Source organism: Sus scrofa, chromosome 8 (assembly GCF_000003025.6).
Source record: "Sus scrofa isolate TJ Tabasco breed Duroc chromosome 8, Sscrofa11.1, whole genome shotgun sequence".
Lineage (NCBI taxonomy): Eukaryota > Metazoa > Chordata > Mammalia > Artiodactyla > Suidae > Sus > Sus scrofa.
The window spans coordinates 41787239-41808716 of NC_010450.4; the positions used below are offsets into that span (position 1 = coordinate 41787239).

Below are 21478 nucleotides of genomic sequence, written 5' to 3' on the forward strand. Positions count from 1 at the left end.
GTGTCTTTACTTTAAAAAGCTGGGAAGTGGAAGTAGTCCAGTTGTTTATCAATAGGAAAACAGATACACTGTGTCATAGTCATAAAATGAAATGTTACTTAGCAATATAAAGAGCCTCTAATACTCAAAACAATATGGTTGAAACTTAAAAATATTATGCTGAGTGGAAAAAGCCTCACAGTACATACCATACAGCTCCATTTATACAAAATTACAGAACAGGGAAAACTATGGTGGAAAAAAATATCAGAACCATGGTTGACTTCGTGGGAGTGGGAAGTGGCAGAAATTGATCTGCAAGGGCAGGAAACAACTTCCTGGGCCTGATGGTAACTGTCCTATAGCCTGAAAGAGGTTTCAGTCATGCAAGTTTATGAATTATCAAAATCAGTATATATATGCTTAAGATTAATTGTGATGTTTTTGTTTGTATATTTGACATTGGAAGAAAAAACTGCAAATATTGAACTCTGCTTAATGGTGTGCAAACTGAGTATTTATAGGGAAACAGCGACTCCTGAAATTTACTTTGCAATGCAATAAAGAAAGATGCATTAATGGATGGATAGAGGGATAAATAGATAAAGAGATACATGATAAAACAAATACAGTTAAATATTAATGGTAGACTCTAGGTGGAGGGTGCACTAAATTCTCTCAGCTATACGTGGCTTGAAATTTTTCATGGTAAAAGGCTGGAAAAAAATTTTTAAAAGGGGGAGCAAAAAAATTTTGTTTAGAAAAGGGAAAGGGGGGTTCCCTTTGCGGTTCAGTGGTTAACAAACCTGACTAGGATCCACAAGGATTCAGGGGTTCCATCCCTGACCTTGCTCAGTGGGTTAAGGATCCGGCATTGCCGTGAGCTGTGGTGTAGGTCACAGAGGCAGCTCAGATCCTGCGTTGCTGTAGCTGTGGTGTAGGCCAGCAGCTCTAACTCTGATTCCACCCCTAGCCTGGGAACTTCCATATGCCCCAGGTGCAGCCTAAAAAGAAAAAAAAAAAAAGAAAAAGAAAAGGGGAAGGGGAGGGCAGGCAGTGAGTGAGTTGTTATGGAGTTGGTCTTTTTTCTGTGATTCTTGCTTTATAGACAGAAGAAAATGCTTCTGTGAAAACCAATTAAACAAAGATCCCAGTAGAATGGAATTTTACAGGATGTCTATATTAAGTGGTTTTCAAATCCTTCCAGAATAGGTCGGAAATGCTCAGGTTCCTGAAGTTGTAGATTTCCTTGCCTGAATTTACCATGGCCTGTTTGTGGCTAGTGGCCTGTTTGGAATTGAGCTAAGGATCCCCAAATGCAGCAAGCATTGCTTCCAAGGCACTCAGACTGAAAGATCTATTAAGGGGATAAGGTCTCCAAATGGACATTTCAAAGGATCTCATTATTCTAATACAGTCCAAAGGATGTTTCTTATGTGGCCCTAAAAAGGATATAAGGGGGAAAAATTCCCTGTACTATTAACTCCAGAAAACCTATTTATCTTGCTCACTATTTTATCTCCAGCATTTTAGGGCAGTGTCTAGCACAAAGTAAAGCCCCATTAAATATTTGTTGAACAAATTAATGAATTGAATGATGTTCCCTCCTACTGCAAATCTTGGAGTAAAATTTCAAAATAAATGACACACACATTTCAACTGCTCTCTCTATTCAGCATCAGCGGAAACAACTTCCAGCAAAATCTTGTTTATAGAATTTTATGTCTTTGTCAAAATGGTTAATACGTTTTTTCCAGTAAGAGAACAACGAAAATGCTAATGACCACTGCCACTACTATTTATTAAGCAAATACTATGGAGCTAGGAACTATGTTTATGTTTTGCTTTGTTTTGCTTTGCTTTTTAGGTCCTCACCTGTGGCATATGGAAGTTCCCAGGCTAGGTGTCTAATCAGAGCTACAGCTGCTAGCTTACATCACAGCCACAGTAATGCTGGATATGAGCCATATCTATGAGCTATACCACAGCTCAAGGCAACACCGGATCCTTAACCCACTGAGCAAGGCCAGGGATTGAACCTGTGTCCTCATGGATACTAGTCGGATTCGCTTCTGCTGCACCACAACAGGGAACTCCCCTAGGGACTATGTTAAACACCTTACCCTGTTGCCAATCTTTGCAATAATCTTGAAAGGCAAAAATGGGATGAGAAAACCAGTGCTTAGCTGAGATAAAAAATTTACCAAATGATATACTGCCAGTAAGACCCAAAGCATTCAAATGTATACTGCCGGACTCCAAAGCTTATTTACAATTTACAACACTTATCACAGAATAAGGTACATGTGCTCTGTGCAGAATAACACATAAATAAATGTAGAAGATTACTACCTAGGTAGGTTGCTTTTCCCCATGTGCATATATGGAGAATCTACTCTTGACAAACACCTACTCTAGACCGTGTGTGTGTGTGTGTGTGTGTGTGTGTGTGTGTGTGTGTGTAGTAACTACCTAAACAATTAAAAGAAGGAAGGAAGCACATCCTCCTGGCCTTTGGCCTCTCCCTTCCTCACCCTCTAGTGAATTCAAGTCTGTCCAAATCAGAAAGCTCTTCCTCACTCTAGTAGAAATAGTTATTCTCCACCACAAAAAAATATTTGGTCTCATGAAAGGACATTGCTTGGATTTGTTGTTTCTCTGTGCCCTCAACAAACACTCCAGGGCCTGATCCTCTCTCCAACGAAGGGCTGTTTGAACACTGGACATATATAAATGGGCCCACTCTGATCACAAGGATGCCTAAATAACAGTCTAAGAATAGCATCCAAATGGGAACAGGGGAACCATAGACCCCTGGGAAGAAGCTCATCCTGCAAAGAATCAGGATGTACCTAAAATATGTCTTCAGTACAATCTACCACTCCTACTCAGTGTCTCTCTTTCCCATGTGGAAAACCTTCCTCCAAGCTGCAACCTTGTTTTGGAATGAATATCTACTAATACATGGGTTTGAGTTAGGATGAGGGATTTCTATGCCAGTCAAAATATCAAGCTGTTACAACTAGACCCTCATGTTATCATGTTCAGTATAAGAAATCAAAGTTCTGTTCCTGAAGACATATATCATTAGATAGGAAAACTGATAAAAATTAAATTCGTATATATTTTCTTTTTAATATGATGTATATCATAATTCCGAATAGTGTGTAAGAATTATGTGGACAGATAAAATAATATTTACAAAGTTATCCATCTTGATACCCAGATCCCAAAAGAGATCCATTTCTGAAAACAATGATCTAATTCTAGATTTTTTTTTTTTCTTTTTGGCATATGGGATCCAATCTGAGCCACAGCTGGGACAATGCCCAATTGTCCCACTGCACTGGGCCAGGGATCAAACCTGTTCTGCCACAGAGACAATACCAGATCCTTAACCTGCTGCACCACAGTGGGAACTCCATAATTCAAGAGACTGAATATAGCCATTGTTCCAGAAGCCCCCTCATCACTTCCCAAATCACATTCCCCGCTCCATCATCAGAGTTGGTCACTATCCAAATTTTAGTGATAAAAAAAATTTCTAGTTGTTCTTTACAGTTTTAATAGGTATGTACATATTCCAAAACAACATATTTTTGGTTTACCTTTCTCAAGACTTCACATAAATGGACTTCAACAATAAGAACTAACTGTAAGTATCACATCTTGTCTCATAACATTTTATCAATAGATTTCACAAATAGCGTTGCTCAATTAATGTCTTAAGACATTAATTTGAGCTATTTTGTACATATTCACCTTTATGAAAAAAATTTGTTTTACATATTGAAATAGATGGACTGCAGACTTCATCTTTTTTTCTGGATAAATCTCCAAATAGAAAGCACGGATATTCTTCATTGTCTGGAACACTTTTGTTGCACAAGCATCTGATTTGCAGAAATGTCTTTAAAAAAGAAAACATATGCATATGTACAACTGATTCACTTTGCTGTACACCTGAAAGATTGTAGGTCAACTACTCCAATAAAATTTCATTCAAAAAAATAAAGAAAATATTGGGTATGCTAACTTCATTCACTTTTTCTTCTCCTTTTCTTTCTCCTTTTTCTGCTTCATCTCCCTCTTCTTTCTTTCCTCCAGATTATTGGACACCACCTTTGAGGTTGCCCATCTCAACTAATTTGACCCTTCTATGATTCTTGAGAATTATTTGGTCCACAAGCCACAGAGTAGGAAATGAAAGCACAGAAATATCAACTACCTTAAGGCAATACAGAGAGCCAAGGATGAAAGATGTGAAAGAAAAATCAAAGAAACCTGGAAGATAGAACAAAATCTCCAATCTCCAATCCGTCTAATAAGAATTCTGGAGAGAACAGAGAGAAGAAGGGAGGAAATATTCAGAGAGATTAGAGCTGAGCATTTTATGGAGATGAAGAAATATGACACCTCAGGTTGAAGGAGCACACCAGGTCCTAAGCAATATAAATAAAAATAAATCTACAGCTAGGCTCACTGTAGCAAAATTACAAACATTAAATTCAAAAAGAAACATCTCAAATCTGCAAAGAAAAAAACTAATTATCTCCAAAGATGGCAATTAGACAGACAGCAAACATCTCATCAGCAACAATAGGCACCAGAAGATAATGGAATAATAATTCATAGTTACGAAAAAAATGTTAAGAAAGAAATGTTTAACTGGCTAAATGATGGTTCAAGATTGAAAGTGAGATAAAGACATCTTTAGACTAACAAAGATTGAGGAAGTTTTTAATACATAAATCCTCATGGAAAAGAATATATGCAAGAATAAATATTGAAAATGGAAGAAATGAATACATAAAGTAATGGTAACAAAAATGATAATGTTTTTAAATCTAGATAAGATTTAAAAAATTGTTAAAGAATACTAATTTTAAAGAATTTAAATTAGAGTTAACATAGAAGATGAAGACTGGGGCAGTTTAAAATTAGTGCCTCCTGAATTCCTGTGTTATTTGATGAGAAACTAGAAACAGTGATTCATGTCTTATTTTACTCAGAATAGGTAGATTTTCTTGGAGAGCATTATTTTTATTTGTTTGTTTGTTTTTGCTTTTTAGGGCCATACATGCAGCCTGTGGAAGTTTCCAGGCTAGGGGGTCAAATCAGAGCTGCAGCTACCAGCCTACACCACAGCCACGGCAATGCAGGATCCAGGCCATGTCGGCAACTTACACCACAGCTCAAGGCAACGCCAGACTCTTAACCCACTGAGCAAGGCCAGGGATACTAGTTAGGGTTGTTAGCACTGAGCCACAGTGGAAACTCCTAAAGAGTATTCTTTTTAGTATATCTTTTACATTAAAAATATTTTCATATTTTCTAATTTTAAAAATATTACTTTCATGTAGGTATTGTACAATAAATTCAGATAGGATATGTAGTTTTTCAATGCTTTAAAATCTGATGAAATTTTACATTTGCAAAATTTTCATAATTTGAATATTTCCTGCTTGGGCAAAAACACTTAAATTGTATTATGAAACCTTGATTTCCCCACCAAAAAGATCAAATCATTAAATGCTGAGTGTTCATTATGAAAAAGTTTTACATTTTGAGAGGTATAAGTTGAATTTTTACAAGATTCCTGCTGTAATCTAGAATAGGAGCTTTTCTAGATTAGAAAAGCTTTCTGTGCAGCCTTAAGGAAGTTACTTTAATTCTCTGGGTGTTAGTTTTCCACAGCTGAAAAGTAAGAGTTAGGTGATCTCCAAGCACCCTTCCAGTAATGTGTTACTAAAGGGTTCAGATTGTTTTTTTTTTTTAATTTACTGTTATAAAGGATGCTGCCAGTAACATCTTTGTGCAGATAACCTTTTCTTACTTTTGTTTAGTTCAGATTAATTCCTCAGCATAAATTACCGGAACAGGATAGTAGTTGTAAGTATTTTTAAGGTTTTTGATACACATGACCAGAAACATTCTCTAAGTTGCTTTCCTAAGAATTCTACCACTCATATGAGTGGATACGTTGGCAGTAGTCATTAAAGCCTTTAATGCCCTTAACCTTAAATCTGCCACTCCACCTCTAGGAATAGATCTCTAAATGAAAGAAAAAAGTGACAGAGTTATGTTAATCAAATTAATGTTTATAATTGTAAAAACACGGGAAAAATGTCAAATAACAGGGTACTGGTTATTACACATTTAACAATGGAATACTACGTGACCACAAAAAACAACATTTAGAGAGTTCCCACTGTGGTGCAATGGGATTGGTGACATCTCTGGAGTGCCAGGATGCAGGTTCAATCCCCAGTCAGGCATGGTGGGTTAAAGGATCAGGCGTTGCTGCAGCTATGGTGTAAGTGGCAGCTTCAGCTTGGATCTGCTCTCTGGACCAGGCACTCCATAGCTGCAGTGTGGCAAAAAAAAAAAAAAAATATATATATATATATATATATATATATAGATTTAAAGGAGTTTCCTGGTGGCCTAGCAGTTAAGGATCAAGTGTTGTCACTGCTATGGCATAGATTTGATCCCTAGCCCAGGAATTTCTACATGCCAAAAAAAAAAAAAAATCAAAATTTAGAAGAGTATTTATTAACATGGGGAAATATTCACAGTATATTTTTAGTGAAAAATCAAACTTAACAAAACACCATGAATGTTATTATCCCATTATATCCTTGCATCTCTATGTGTATATATATATATATATATACATGGATATCTAAAATATACATACAGCCATATACACAAAATATATGTTTTTGTGTTATTAATATTTGGTTTCTACCTATATGTATTCTAAACATACATATATATGCTAAATATATATAACATATATTTAAAATATGTATGGTTAAAACATACATAATATAATGTTACTATGTAGAAAGAAATATGTGATTTTAATTTCTTGAATTTAAAAAATTTTGTATAAAGAACTTATGTTAGTTTTGTGACTTGGAAAAAAAAAAAAAGCAGGAGTTTCTGTCGTGCTGCAGAGGAAATGAATCCGACTAGTATTCATGAGGACTCAGGTTCCATCCCTGGCCTTGCTCAGTGGGTTAAGGATCCGGTGTTGCCATGAGCGGTGGTGTAGGGCTCAGATGCGGCTCTGGTCCTGAGTTGCTGTGGCTGTGGTGTAGGCTGGCAGTTTTAGCTCTGATTCGACCTCGTGGATGCAGCCCTAAAAAGCAAAAAAAAAAAAAAAAAAAAAAACAGTAAAAAGAAAAATAAAACCAAACAAGTCATTCCAGTTCATCTCATCACTCAGTGAACAGCCTCCCTCATCCAGACTTCGTTTTCCTTCTAACAAACCCAATTTATTCAGGCCCACAGTCCTGTGCTTCATGGCAAAGCAAGCTTTGGCCATCCCGCCTTCATTACAAGGGCATCCTGACTGATCTAAGGATAATTTCAGCCTTCTGGCCAGTGACTGATTCAGAAAAGGCCAACTCTGACCAATGAGCCATTAGCTGAAGTCCAGGGTGTGGGTGGAGATCATTTGCTTGCCTCTGAGAGAGAGCCAGGGATGAGATGGTGTCTCCTTTTCTTACTCACACTGTCACCTCTGGACCTACTGCAGCCACCCTGCTTACTGTGTGACACTGAAACTTTTGCTGAAGATAGAAAACCAGAATGAGGGAAATAACCTGGGTCTCTGGTGGCATCGAAGAGCAAGGGAAGCCGGCTCCACCTCTAGCCTTGTTGTTATGTGAACTAACACATTTTCTCATTGTTTAAATCAGTATTTAACTTTCACAGTGTATCAGAATTTCAGGTTATTCCAAAGTCAAGGCAGGGTCTTTCAGGAGCAAGCCCATTTGAGTCAGGGTTTTCTGTTCATTACACTTAAAGCATTTTGACATATAAAGACACATTCACATATCTCTCCATCACTGTTCTCCATAAATCTTCATGCAGGGATTTTTGCTTTGGGTTTTTTCCAAACAAGTTCCTCCTGGGCTCTAGTCTTTGCCTCTAAAATGCTTCATTACTCACATCTGTTTCTTGGGTGTCCAACGAATCCCACCCCAAGCCTGTTCCCTGTGACTTTGTGTATTTGTAACACAACAAGGGTTAAGGATGTGAATGAATCTACTCAATCATTCCATTAAAGTGTTTATGTTTTTAAAAAGTATTTTGTGAAGAGCAGTTTTAATGTAGCAGTTACTATATTTTAGTAAATGTTGAGTTTAGGTATGACCCTCAAGTTAATACAACATTAGAATATCTTGTTGTTTGGCTGGTGCATGATGGGAGGTCACTAGTGCACTAGGATCTTCATACATTCCATTTTTATAAATTTCCAACAAGCTTCAAAAAGCTTTTTTCATTGCAAGTATACTCATAAAATCACTCATAGCAAGGAAGCTCTAATAAATAGATAGGACCTGCTTAAAAGAGTTCAGTAAGTTCTTGGGAATTAAATCTTCCGGTGCATCAGTTCTCAATATAAACCATCAAAAGCACTGTTTCTGACAATTGGTGGGTACAATGGAGGGGAAGAGAAGGGGGGACACAGGTATCTCATGAGATACGTGGTGGAAAAAAATCATAGAGCCACAAATAGGAATAACAATTTTCAGGATGCTTGACATGGATAATTATTAGGAAATACAGATCAAAACTACAAAGAGGTATCACCTCACACTGGTGAGAATGACCATCATGAAAAAATCTATAGGAGTTCCCGTCATGGCACAGAGGAACGAATCTGACTAGGAACCATGAGGTTGCGGGTTCTATCCCTGGCCTCTCAGTGGGTTAAGGATTCCATGTTGCCGTGAGCTGTGGTGTAGGTCGAAGACTCAGCTGGGATCCTGGGTTGCTGTGGCTGTGGCTGGGGCTGGCAGCTGTAGCTCTGATTTGACCCCAGCCTGGGAATCTCTATATGCTGTAGGTTTGGTCCTAAAAAGCAAAAAAATAAAAAAAAAAAAATCTATACCTAATAAATTCCAGAAATGGTGTAAAGAGAACTGTCCTACATTGTTGGTAGCAATGTAAATTCTCACAACCACTATGGAGAACAGTTTGGAGGTTCCTCACAAAGCTAAAAATCTAGGAGTTCCCGTTGTGGCTCAGTGGTTAACGAATCCGACTAGGAACCATGTGGTTGAGGGTTCAATCCCTGGCCTTGCTCAGCGGGTTAAGGATCCAGCGTTGCTGTGAGCTGTGGTGTAGGCTGGCAGCTACAGCTCCGTTTCGATCCCTAGCCTGGGAACCTCCATATGCCACAGGAGCGGCCCTAGAATGGCAAAAAGACAAAAAAAAAAAAAAAGCTAAAAAACTAAACATACAACATCCTATCAATCCCACTCCTGAGCATCTATCCAGAGAAAAGCATAATTCAAATACAAATGCAAACACTATTATTCATAGCAGCACTATGAAGACCTGGAAGCAACCTAAACTCCCAGTGACAGATGAACAGATAAAGAAAATGTATATAGACATGGTGAAATATTACTCAGCACAAAAAAAGAAAGAAATGATGCCATTTGCAGCAACATGGATAAACCTAGAGATTACCATTCTACGTGAAGTAAGTCAGACAGAGAAAGAGAACCACCATATGATATCACTTATATATGGAATCTAAAAATATGACACAAACGAACTTATTTATGAAATGGAAACAGACTCACATAGTAAACAAATTTATGTTCATCAAAGGGAAAAGGAGGTGGCGAGGGATAAAGTTGAAGTTTGGGATTAGTAGATACAAACTACTGCATATAAAATAGATAAACAACAGATCCTACTGTATAGCACAGAGAATATGCAAAATCTTGTAATAAACCATAATGAAAAAATGTAGAAAAGAATATATATATGTATGTATGACAATAGCTTTTCTACACACTATAAAGTAACGCAACGTTGTAAATCAACTATACTTCGATTAAAAAAAAAGAGTAACAATTTTCAAACTGAACCACCACTCTACCTAATGAGGCCCTAGAAAGCAAACTCTCTGAGGAGGGACAAACCTGCACCTTTCAGGGACTGACCCTTCATAGGGATGGCTGTACAATTAACACGAGCTGCAGGCTGCCCATAGGACGCAATAAGCTGAGCCCACAAGACGACGGGATCGCTCTGGGAACCCCGTCGGGCCCACCACAGCACTGATGGTTTTCCTGCCCTTAAACAGCAAGTAAGTTAATAATTGTGGTGGTTTATCTCAACACTCCCTGCTGCTTTTAGTGCTTAACTCAAAGGTGGCGTTCATCGGCTTCTGCTAGTAGCTACAGGGGGAGCTTTATCAGAAAATGTAAAGATCCCTTTGTGATTATTATTTTGCCTTAGGGCACAGCTACCCTAAGTGCCTCCGCATGGCTCCTGGTGGGATGTTATCTGAAGGTGCTGGAAATGAGTACCATGGAGTTTAGATTTCCATCCGGCTCCACTCCACCCCCACCCCATATACTTTTTTAAAAAATTTAATACTGGTCTGTATTAAATCACACAAAATGGCAATTGATAAGATATGGAGTAAGCTGTGTTTTCATTTCAGCATAGCCTGGCTGACCTGGTCACACTTTACTCCAGTCTCACCTGGTTCTTGCTGGCCACAAGCCATAAATTTCTCACCATCCTAGGTCTAGCACGCAAACTCCATCATCTGATGCGCTAAATGCTCAAGGTTTAGTGCAGTCTCCCTGTACAGACTCTGCACTTTACATACAGTGCAGGGTTTGAGGAAGCCTGTAGACTAAGAACCTAGCAGGCTATGGAGGTCGGTAGTAGGCAGAGACTAACTTTTAATTAAGTGCCTCGTGGGGAGACTTGTCATTTCAGAGATCAATAAAGCTTCTGCTTAGAGTGAATCAGTCTCTAGGAATCTTCCATCATGAGTCAGTGATGGAAGATCCAGCCATCATCTTAAAGACAGCACAGAGCAGTTACATCACAGTCTGCCTCAACAGAGAACGCACGTTGGATGCTCAGATCAGATATTGTCAATTGTTCAAATATTTCTGATTGGAAAGCTGCACAGAGGAGACCAGAAGAGAGAGAATGTCACCTGCAAAGGTGGAGTGATATAGCCTGCCAACCACCCACCCTTAGGCATTTATCCTGTGTAGGCACACAAACTCCCTGATTATTGCAGGGCTAGCTGGCCAATTCAAAAGAAACAGACTTGCCCAGATTTTGCTTAAAAACTCCAAATCTTAACTTACAATGATTTTTCCTTGCATCCTACCCCAGTCATTGGTTATTTGCCTGAAAAACCCTATATCTATAAAATAACTCAAAGACATAATTATAAATATTTTTTCTGATGGCTTTTTTCTTATACCATCTCAGAACGTTCCCAAAGAACATAAAGTTAATGATGAAGAAAAATCCCCAAATGAGTTTCTGAAGGTCAGACTGAATTAGGCTGCCAAAGAGAGGGGAGACAGAAGATTGTAGTGTAATGGGTTCTACCAATGTACTTTTCTAATAATATCTTCATTTTGATAGGTCTTGATACCAACTGGAGTCTGGGGAATGGCAGATTTCTCCACAAGCCTAGTAGAGAGAGGTTTCTAATGGGTTCTAAAGTATGTATGATGAGTTTCAGCGCTTGAATCAGCTTCTGGGATTACAACCTGGATCCTCTGTGTATATATTCCACATCTTCTTAATCCATTCATCTGTTGATGGACATTTAGGTTGTTTCCATGTCTTAGCTATTGTGTGAATAGTGCTGCAATGAACATAGGGGTACATGCATCTTTTCAATGAAAATTTTGTCCAGATATATGCCGAGGAGTGAGATTGCTGGGTCATATGGTATAGCACAGGGAACTATATCTAACCACCTGTGATGCAAAATGATGGAGGATAATGTGAGAAAAAGAATGTATTTATATATGTGTAAGTGGATCACTTTACTGTACAGCAGAAATTGACAGAACATTGTAAATCAACTATAATAAAAAGAAAGAAAGAAGGAGAAAAACAAGCCTGGATCCACTACTTCTTGCTAATGACACTTTTGCACAAATAAGTTAACCTGCCTAAACCTCAGCTTCCTTATGTGTAAACTGATGATAATATTGGTACCTAGCTCACAGGGTTGTTATGAGAACTGCATTTATAACTGCTTAGTACCCTGCCTAACACAGAGTAACATCTTCATAATTTACTAATTATTATTTTTGCTGTTGTTATTATTTCTATTAAGCCAATGAAAGTGGTAAAGAGGTGCCATTGGTACATGGAAATGGGAATTAGAATGTCCTTCCTTCCAACAGATGCAACTTTAAAGGCCTTGCCAGGCATCCACCTGGCCCCACTGGAGGCACATTCTGCCTTTGCCAAGATCACCTGGCAACCTAACACTTCAGTGCCAAACCCTGTGTTAGCAGGAAACACTGAGTGAGCTGGAGGCCACACGGAGCCCTGATAGGGCTTAAAAGCCTTCCTCAGTGATGACTCACCCTCCCTGTATCAGGGAAACAAATGGTCATTGTGGCTGTCCCCCGCTCCCAGGTCCTTCTTCCCCTGGACCCCAGTGGTTGCTGAAGCTGCAGAAAGCTCTGCCTCTACATCCATCATCAGTCACCATTCTGATGATCGAGCAGCAAAAGATCCCTGCCCTCGGTTCCCCTGGGGTGGACTCTTGGTAATTTATGAGCCAGCAGAGTACCCCTACCTCACGGCTTCATCTGCTTCACAGCTAATTACAGCTGTGTAGGGATTACACTTTACATTGTGCAGCTTTATGGCCACAAACCCGGGCTTCCTCAGATTCCCTTAAACAGCACCTTATCTCTGAGAGGGAGATCTTTATCAGGGCCATATGTTGGAGGGCCTGTGCTATTTCCAAATGACCCTAGGAGAGTCTGGGGCCTAATCAGTCTGCAGGCCTGAACAGGGGCCTGAACAGGGACCCTGCTAAACCAGTCGGGAGGCCAAAGCCAAGGGGGGAGTGGCCTCCCTGCCTTCTGTCCTCCATAAACCTGTCAAAGGCCAAGCCCAGCTGAGATGATAAACACCCCTCCACCCCCCGCCCCCGCCCCCTTCAGCTCCTCTCCCCAGGGGACCAGGGCAGCTTGAGCATGTGCGGTCAGGGGATTCATGAGCACCTATGTAAAATCAAAGTGAAGCCTCTGCCCTTTCCAGAGGGGTGCAGGGGAAGGATTTTCTGACAGTAACAGTTGACTTTTTCACTCGCAAGCCAGCCCTCCAGCCCCTGAGGAAACCAGTCAACACCACCTGTTGCTTTTGCCAAAATGGCAAAATAGGCCTTGGCCAGAGCACCAACTTACCTCACACCAATTTTCATAAGGCTTGGGAGATTCCTAGCCTTGGCGGACACTAGAAACACTCCTTCCCTGGGTTATAACAATTCGCTTAAAGACCTTGTCTTGAGGAGCTCTTGAGTGAGGGGGGCGGCAGAGTGCAAAGAGCAGGAAATGTCTCCCAGTGTGTGAAGCCCAGGAGCCAGCCGGGCCTTGCTGGAGTTTTCCAGCCTGTGACTCATGGGCCACTTCCCCGCTTAACCCAGCCTGGACCCCAGCTCCTCGGCCTCCGTGTCTCAGCACCTCTTCCTGTCTCCATTCCGCCCAGGCCCCTGAACAAAGCAGAAGTCTGGAGTCCACGGCAAAGACTGAAGGGTTGTGTATATATCTGGGCGTTGGCTGTGGAAGTAGCTATTTTGAAAACAAGAAAATCACTTCCCTGCCCTCCGAGGAACTTGGTGAGCTCTTAGAAGTGTCTATTTGTACAATGGGAGACTAACACCTTGGTTATCACCTCTTGAAAAAAGAAAAGAAGTTATAGTGCATTCTTTCCCATTGATTCATAATAATAGGTAAGGCACTTGTTGAGTGGTTATGCGCCAGATATTACATCCATCACTTTAATCCTCACAACATCTTTTGAGGTCTGTACTGCTGTTACCTCTCTTATGAACGAGGAAACAAAGGCTCAGAGAGGTCACTCACCTGCACATGATCACACAGCTAGTATATGGTGGAGCCAAAATCCAAACAGGGGGGAATCTGTCTTACTCAAGAGCCCAACTTCTTCTCCTTCTTCTTCTTCGCCTTTCAATTGTATTTTTCCTTATTACACTATAATTGATTTACAATGTTGTGTAGAGCCCAGCTTCTTGATCTCTAATATTCTGGGCAGACAGGGAACTTGGGAGCTGGCTGATCCAACTGGTACTCTGATGCTCAACTCCTTCTAACTCCTTAACTCCTCTCCAACAACCTGCAGCACAATCTCTACTTATTCCAGGGAAGGGAGAATCTGTGAGGTACAAAGGAGAGGACATGTGACTGGGCATCAGATGACCCAGAGTCTGCTCTTCCCATGGTTTATCCACAAGTCTAAATGCCCTTTAGGAACACAAAAGAAAGTCAGTACTTTCCCTGGAAGCCTCTTCCTATATTAAAAGAGAGCTCTTGCATACCCCCTTAAATCTTCTCCAGTTCCAGTTTCCTAACCATTCTTCATGTAAGACCATTCTCATCACCTCCCCTGGGTATGCTGCACCTGTGTCAGGTTGTCTCTTAAGTGTGGTTACAAGAATGGAGTGTCAGGAGTTCCCATCGTGGCTCAGTGGTTAATGAATCTGACTAGGAACCATGAGGTTGTGGAATCGATTCCTGGCCTTGCTCAGTGGGTTAAGGATCCAGCGTTGTAGTGAGCTGTGGTGTAGGTTGCAGATGCGGCTTGGATCCTGAGTTGCTGTGGCTCTGGCATAGGCCAGCACCTGTAGCTCTGATTAGACCCCTAGCCTGGGAACCTCCATATGCCATGAGAGCAGCCCTAGAAATGGCAAAAAGACAAAAAAAAAAAAAAAAGAATGGAGTGTCACAATCAAGTTGGTCTGACCACTTTGGAGACAGTGGGACAACTCCCTCCCTTGATCTGTGCATATTTACCTAGTCACTCAACTTAAAAATTCCCTCACCTCTTTGGAAACCCCCATATATTCTGAAAACACAGTCAACTGAAAACACTCAGTTATTTTGCTCTTGCTGGTGCCTAAGAAAGCAAATTAAAGTACTAAAATCAATTTGCTGAGAATCAATTGGCTAAAATTCCATTTACCAAATGGTCAATTTATCATTGCATTCCACAGATATTGAGTGCTTATTATTGTCCAGACAAGGTTCTAGACACTGGAGATAAAGCAGTGAACAGAACAAAAATTCTTGTCTTGATGAAACTAACATTCTTAGTATAATGCAATTGCTCTAGACACTCTTGAGTTCTTTTGATTGCTTTGAATGTCATTTCAACAATGCCTCAATTGGCATACAAGCCTTAATTTTACATTTCTAGCACTAGTAAGAAAAGTTCGGCATTTCATATGAATGCGATTAGTTTAGATCCCTTTACAGAATTTGCATGTAAATGGCAAATGTATAATACAATCTTATGCTGAAATTGATGAATCTAAATGAATCATTGAAAATGATTAAAAGTATTCATAGTTAATATAAGCCTGTATCCATTAACTTTTGAAAATTTGAACTTTCCATAAAATTCAGTCATGAAAATGAGTGCTAACCAGTCCATTACAACCTCACAGACATCTTCAATACAAATTTACATAAACTTTATAGACAATTCTTAAAGTTTGGATTAATTAATTTAACTTGATAAGTGAATCATTGAACAAACTGATCATCTGACCAACTGATTTTTAGCAAAGTGGTCATTGCCAGTTGATTTTTGGCAAACTGATATTTGTAAACCAATTTAAAGCTATCACTAAGCCATGGTGCCCCATCCCAAAATTTGTGCAGAAAAATCAAGTTAATTTATTTGGATCTGCCTTTTGTTTGAGTCAATGACCAGCGAGCTTTTCCTGAATCCAACTCTGACATGTTACAGAGGAACATGCCCTCCAGTAATTTTTTCCTCATGCTATGAGTGCTTGTGCCAGTCTTCAAACCTAGAGGACCAAGGGCAGCAGAAAGTTCCATTAGGGACTTCCATCTAGTTTGTCAGTTTGTTCATTAACAATCTTTGCAAACTTTCATTCAACAAGCTATAAAATCTAACTTCCCTATTGCCAGCATCATCATAAGAAAATGTCTACCATTACTGACTATTTTCCACTTATCAGGTAATAGGGTGGGTGTTTTAGGTACATACCTCATTTAATCCTCACGCACTGAGGAAAGTAAGACCCCAAGAAGTTAAGTAACTTGCACAAGACTATACAGCTACTAAGTAGCACATTTTCTTCCCTCTGGCAGTCAGATTTCCTCCAAGTGGATTTATTATACAGATAAAGCTGCCTGAAAGATGGGAATATGGAGGCCAACACATATTAACTAAGACACTTAAAGGTACCAGTTCACCTTCACATGGACCTTTTATGTCATTGGTTGATTTATCAAAGGATGAGCCAGCTCACTGCCTTCCATCAGGAGAGAGGATCCCATCCTGCTTCTCATCTCAAAAATGAACATGTCCCCACGGTTTAAGGAGACTGGATTCAATCCTGGCATGACCTTGCCTACCAGAGTTTCGAATCTTAACTGCCAGTCTTCACCTGTAACATGGCGACACTAGCACCTCACACTAGAGTCCACGGCAAGGATTTAATGAGATAAGAGATGAGGAGTGCAGAGCTCAATGCCTGGCATATGGTAGGGGATCACAATCAATGTCAGTTCTCTGCCCTTCAAGCTATTCAGATCTGAGTGACTGCAGAGCTACTTGAGACATCTATCACCATGAAAGAGAGAAACAGAATGAAAGTTGAACCCATAATATGCAATAATCTAAAAATTACATTATCATGATGAAATTTTCTCTAACATGCATTTCATCCAAAATTAATACTTACTGGTACTTCTTTTGAAAGTGAACATTATCAACTAGCTTTGTAAGAGCTGGCGCAGGAATGGTTTCTGGCATGTCATTGTCTTGTCTTGTTCATCAGTCAGAAGCAATAAGCCTCCTGAAGTACAGAAGACGGCAAGAATGAAAGCTGGGAAGACACTGAAATTTACTGATGAATGGGGTGATAAGGGAAGAATGAGGATCTTTTTTTCCTCTCTTCATGACAGGTCTTCAAGGCAATGTGCCAACTATATTAGATGGGTGGAGGGGGAGGCACAGAGTTATATCATGATCTATTATCCGTGATTGAAAATTCATTTCTACTGACTTCAAGTGCATGCTGCTTAAAAGATTCTCAAGACAGTTTACGCAGAAGGACGGTTTGCACTTTGACTTGTAAAACAGATGCATTTTGAAAAGTTGCGCTTACTTGATAATATTTTTTAATGCCCAAGGGTAAGTCATTATATAAAATAATCCCCACTGAAGAATGCCTAGTAAAACTAATGACAATGACAGAATTTATTCTTTCTATACTTTGGATTTTCATCTAAAGTTTAAAATGTAGAACAGCAGAATAAAGGTCAACGCAATATAACTTATGACAAAACAAAAGATTCCCTCTAGTTTGTTGTACTATGCCTGACAACATGGAATTTTCCTGGAAACATTGTCAGAATCTCATCTTGCTTTACCAGTGAAATGCAAATTTTTCGACATCAGGTGAATCAGACAAAACTAAGCCTCCATCTTCTGTAAGATAGCTTTTTATCTGGTTTTTCCCATGAGCATCCTGACTCTAAAGTCAGGTTAAGTCTCCCCATGGAATACTCCATGTATTACTCTTCCTAGATGTGTTCCTGAACTCGGGTCTTTTTTCAAGAATGGCTGAATAAAGAATGAGTCAGTAATAAGAACTGTGCTCAGTTAAATAAGGATATGTAGAGCGTTCTGGAATAAGATTGGAGTTCTTCTTTCTACGGTCCTGTTGATAACTTTTAACCCATGCAACTAAGAAAACTGTTTTGACCTTTGTGCCTGCTAAGGCACAAAATAAATGCCTGGCACACAGTAAATGCCTAACAAACATTTGCAGAATCCATCAATGAGTATCCCTTTATGTCTCCTACTCTGGCTTGCCATCTAGTCTGCACTGTGATGCCTAAATCTTGCTTTAGGGTACCTATTCATTAAATGAGTTAATATTAAAACTCTTTTCACAAGAGTATCTGGCACATTGTAGCATTTTTTATTTCTATTTTTTTAGGACCACATTTGCAGCATATGGAAGTTCCCAGGCTAGAAGTCAAATCAGAGCTGTAGCTGCTAGCCTATGACACAGCCAGTGCAATCCAAGGTCTGAGCCAAGTCTGTGACCCACACCACAGCTCAGGGCAATGCCGGATCCTTAACCCACTGAGTGAGGCCAGGGATCAAATCCGCATCCTCATGGATACTAGTTGGGTTTGTTACCAATGAGCCACAATGGGAACTCCCATTGCAGCATTTTTAAAGTACAGTTAAATATAAACAAACAGACAAACAAATAAATATTACCTGCTAAAATTTAATGTTAAGGGCTGAATCTTTGGTACTTGCTTTCTATGGAAGGCCTTGCTTTTCCCCAATATGTGCTGCCAGTGCCCTTGCTAGCTTGGGGATGAATGTAGAATGTCATTGCTCATTATGTATCTAGCCTGAATTCTCTACTTTGGATCTGGGTTTTCATGTCCATTTCTGCTCTCTCCGTGGCAGTGAACAATGTTTTCAATCCCCTTGATTAGGATAAGTCATTTCAGCTTAGACAGATGCCCCATGCAAAGCACCAGACTCCCATTAAACTCTCCCCATGACAGTGGTTCAAAGGCTCTGGATGAGTCCTTTCTTACCCCATATCCTGGGAAGTACACATGGGATCAGAATCAGCCAGTGAGAGTATCCTTAACACTGAAGAACTCAACACACTTTCCTGGATTCATTCCCCCAAAAGTTACTTCCTGGAGAAGGAAGAGGACAAAGAGCTAAAAGTGGAACAAAACTGCAGCATAGTTCAGCTTTCTTATTCCCTGCCCTTTTCCCATTGCAGTGTATCAAAAAGTTGAGATCTTCAAACAATTAAAGTATGGGGGTATACTGTCACCAGTGGTCAGTACACTGATTATAAGTTCTCAAGTACTGAGAATAAACAAAAGGTGAGCCTAACATAAAAAATTAAATTGTATGTTTTCATTCTTTTATTTTCAAACCAAAAACTATGAGTGAAACTGTTGAATGTAATATTATTTTACAGGTGTCAAGAAGCTACTCAGAGGTCATAGGTTGTAAAGAAAATAAAATCTAAGGTACAATTTGATGTCTTCTCACTAACAGTCACTTGCTGTCTGTCACAGTTTACTGTAATCCTTGTATTATCAATAGTCTTCCTTCAAGTATTTTCCTCCTAACTCAGAGGGCTTATCTCTGAGTCAGACCTCAGCTGAGCCTGGTATGTTCTACTACTTTAGCTCCGGAACTTCAGGCCAACTTGGCTGTTATACTTCTCTCTGCATTGCTCCTCCCAGATCCCTCTACTTTTCTCCATTCTGATCAAAATCAGAGCAAATGACTTTACTTTGGAACCTCCACTACTTAAGGTATTCTGCAACTTTCTCCCCAAAAATTGGACTTGAAATTGCTTCCACAAATATTGCCCAGATTTTCACTTTTGTCTAAACCCTCTCGTGGGAGAGACACATGTAGAAAATGCAATTTTATAAAAACACATTGGAACCCCCTTTGATCTGTGCTTACTACTTACCTAAAAGCCTGGACTTGACATGCCAAGTGTCCCAAAGGGACAAGGGCACACAAATGTGGAAAGATGAGTATGAAGAGCTACTCTCTGAAAGGTTTTGCCTTCTGGGTTTGCCTACATTTTATCACCTGGGTGAGAAATATCTGAGGAAGAGGTAGCAAGAAAGATGTCCTGGGGGAGGCAGGAAAACTGGGTTAACTACAAAGTTGGGGGTTTGAGATTTTTACTTTTCTTCTTTCACTGAAACAGACAAAGGAATGTTCATTGATAGAAAAAGTTAGTCCAGGGGTAACGAACTTAAGCTTCCAACTGCTTGCATCTCTCCTGTGATGTGTTTTAGGAGAAAGGCTGCTGGGAGGAAGGTGAGAGAGTTCACAGAAGAGGAAGTTTAGTGGCAAGAGACAAACAGAAGGCCAGGGGACAAAGGGGTTTGAGAAGAGGGAGAAGACCAAAGCCAGTCAAGGGAGAAAAGGAGAGATGCCAGGAGCCAAGGGGAGATGGTGTGGCCTCTGCTAAAACACACCGAATGCCTCCCATGAAAGCCTTGAGAACAAGATCACACAGGAAGCACTTTAAAAAGCTACAAAATTCTCATCAATACAGCAGCAAATGAGGAGAGAAAAGGAGCTAAGAACAAGGGGCGTGGAAGACAGAAGAGAGAAGGAGACGGCCAAACCTCACCTCCTAATCATGCTGCCTGAGGTGCTGAAAGCATTTCTTTATAAAGTGTGAAGTCTCAACTGAATCCAAATTCCTGGCATTGGAGACTGTGCCAGGGGCTGCTTATGAGAAACAAAATCTCTTTTTCCTAAAATGAAGGAAAATCTGTTTCTCTATGAGTTCTTTTCCTTCTTGAATCACCTAGACTCTTTGTCTATTCGTTTACTGACCACACTGTAACAATGGGAAAGGCAGGACCAACCTGACCTACAGTGTCACATCTGTCAGAAGACCCTGCTCCACTACCTCGAGCCAGTGGCCCAATCCGTCAGTGTGGTCCCCAGGAACCACACACACCCAGAGCTACCCTCTTCCCATCATAAACAGAACATCTCAGAAGATAGGGTTTGAAAAGTGGTATAATGTATGTGTCCCCAACCATGGGGGCAGATGGGGGGAAAGAGATATATTGAATAAATGCTGCTTCCATGATTGACAACTGCTTGAAGAAAACAAAGCTAGATCCCTACCTCACTCCATATATGGAAAAAAAAATCCCAAATGGTTTTAAATATGATGAAAGAAGAACAATTTAGAATTTGGGGTTATTTTGGAATTGGGAACACCTCCCTCAATATGATTTTAAAAATCTAGAAGACATTAAAAAAAGATAGGTTTATCTTTTGCTGATATAAACATTTTAAAATCTTGTATTAAAAAGATCCACAAAGAGTAGGACCACACTTTGGTGACAATGATCTTTAGATTGCTCCATTCACTGAATTCAGTCAAAAGTAATCACTCAAAATGGCAATGTTGGATCTGAGATTCTGATACTGAAAGAACAGAATAAAGCATTATTGAAAACTATAGGGAGTTCCTGTCATTGCTCAGTGGGTAACGAACCTGACTAGTATCATGAGTTCATCCCTGGCCTCGCTCAGTGCATTAAGGATCCAGCGTAAGCTGTGATGTGGGTCGAAGATGAGGCTCAGATCCTGCATTGACATGGCTGTGGTGTAGGCCAGCAGGTGTAGTTCTGATTCAACCCCTAGACTGGGAACTTCCATATACCATGGGTATGGCCCCCCCAAAAAAAAGACAGAGAGAGAGAGAGAAAACTGTAAATATGCTTCATTTGTCTCTGCCCTGCCAGGTCTGGCCACCTGTCACAGGCTCTCTAACCCCCTGATTTTCATGGCTGGCTATTCTAACAGGCTTACTAGAGGGCCACAAATACTGTGAAGATACTTATTTCTTTCAGTCCACGTT

General features: G+C 40.0%; 1 long non-coding RNA gene across 2 annotated transcripts; it reads right to left on the minus strand.

Annotated features, from left to right (window-relative positions):
* Nucleotides 7076–21158, minus strand: LOC106510374. Of its 2 annotated transcripts, none has more exons than XR_001308824.2 (3): nt 18642–21158; nt 16757–16870; nt 7076–7129 (listed from the first exon to the last, which is right to left on the minus strand). It is a non-coding gene; the product is annotated as an uncharacterized LOC106510374 (long non-coding RNA). The 2 variants fall into 2 exon arrangements; XR_002346635.1 differs by lacking the exon at nt 7076–7129 and adding an exon at nt 13834–14196.